Below are 2,136 nucleotides of genomic sequence, written 5' to 3' on the forward strand. Positions count from 1 at the left end.
ATCCGACCGGATCGAAGGAATTTTTTCTGAGTGTTTTTTCTGAGTGTTCTATCTTTGTATTAATAATTGTAACAAATTAGTGGAGTAATTTCACAAAAAATAATTGTATAATAAAATAAATATAAAATAAAATACTTTGAGAATGGTATGACCTTAAACGCTAGTAAATGCTTTGTGGTAAGGTTTGGTAGAATGCATAACATGGTTCTTTACAAATATCACATAAACGACATTTTGATACAGGTATTGGATGAAATTCGAGATTTAGGTGTTATATTTGACAACAAATTAACTTTTATTCCGCATATTGATAATGTTGTAAGTAGGGCCTCGCGTATGTTGGGATTCGTACTGCGAAACATTAAAAGTTTTCAAAGCTGTAAACCCAAAATTATGTTATATAATAGCTTAGTACGCAGTATCTTGGAGTAACTGCACTGTTGTTTGGAGACCACACTACGCAACACACTCCTTACGTTTAGAACGCATTCAAAAAAGATTTGTTTGGCACTTAATGTACTCATGTGGAATCTCCAAGAAAAAACTCTCCTCGTACCAGCGTCGTTTATCACATTTCAATGTGATGTCTTTGGAGAAACGTAGAACTCCTTTGGATATGTCATTTGTGTCAAAAATATTTCGTCATGAAGTGGATTGCTCTCATTTGCTTCAAAAATTCAAATTGCGTGTTCCCTTTAGATATCCGCGTAACAAAATTAGTCCATTAAGTGTCCCACCTCGTAAAACTGTATTTGGCTCAAACTCACCCGTCGCAAGGTTGAGTAGAACAATAACCTATAAATTCAATTCAATAAAAATTTAATTAAAAGTGCCTGATTTTACATAAACAAATAATACACTTCTGGTCACATAATTGGAGCCACCACACAATTTCAGTATTAAGTACCCCAATGTTTGATTGATCAAAAATTATTACACAAATTTGAAACTAGTATACTAAATTTCTTTTCTCAAAGTCCTTGTTGGGAATTTGGATTTGCAAAACCGGGGGCAAACTTTTTCTTCGATGATAACACTATTTTTGTATTCTAGCCCTTTACGACAAAAATGCGAGGTGGCTCTAATTACGTGTCCGGAGTATATAAATGTAAAACTTAATTACATTCGTTTCTGCTTAAATTTCCTTTATGCTGATTAATAAAAATGCCTATTTATTATTATGACAAATTATTATGCCTCTTAAAATAGACCCCCACAACAAGACTAACTGTTCATATGTAGTATGTGTGGACATGTATGAGGGTAGTCTGATAAATAAAGCAAGAGGTTAAACGGCCGAGGTGCGCCACGCAAACACCGTAAACATCTTCTCAGCAGGGTTGCCAGTTTTTACTTAAAAAAATGTAACCCTGTGTATCTGAATTAAAAAGAAAACATAGACAAGATAAGAAATGGAATAAAATGCTTATAACCTTAGAATAATAATGCATAGAATGATAGTTTCATATCAAACGAACTGTCACAAGGGAGGCAAAAATCAAATTCATGTAGGCTAGTTTTAGTAGTAGGTTAATTTTCGGTTTTAGTGAATATTTATATAAAAATACAAGTTGAAACGCGTTACTTCCTTGTTGAATGTGATGTTAGTATCTATTTTATGTTTGTCTGTCGTATTCTTAATCTGTTCGCGGTGCAAGTTGACGTTGAGCACTGACGGCCCGCCCGCTCATGTAGGCCCATTGGGAGTGCTTCAATTTGCCTCACTTAGCGTGTGCGGACTAGGTTTCTATGCATTATTATTCTAAGCTTATAACAATTACTATTATGTTGTGGAGTCGAAGTTACAAAATCGCAGAAAAGTAGCTTTGCTTGTCGGTTTTCTGTCGGATTGTGCGCAGAAACTTTTCAATTTGGTTCCACTCTCACCGTTCATCCTTCGGTCGACTAGAAGGTCCGGAACACTCCGTCCTAATGTCGTTGATATACCACCTATTCGCACTAAGCGCTTTGCATCCTCCTTTCTGATGCGTGTGGCGAAGCAATGGAATAATCTGTGTTTCACGAAAAGTACAATTTGGTGTTATTCAATGCTAGATCGAATAGGCATTTTTAGGTAAACACGTACCATCGTCGGTCACATCAGGTGAGATTGTGGTCAAGTTTTTATAAAAAACA

The sequence above is a fragment of the Hyposmocoma kahamanoa genome, unplaced genomic scaffold, assembly GCF_003589595.1.
Source record: "Hyposmocoma kahamanoa isolate Upper Pololo Valley unplaced genomic scaffold, ASM358959v1 83, whole genome shotgun sequence".
In the NCBI taxonomy this organism is placed as follows: domain Eukaryota; kingdom Metazoa; phylum Arthropoda; class Insecta; order Lepidoptera; family Cosmopterigidae; genus Hyposmocoma; species Hyposmocoma kahamanoa.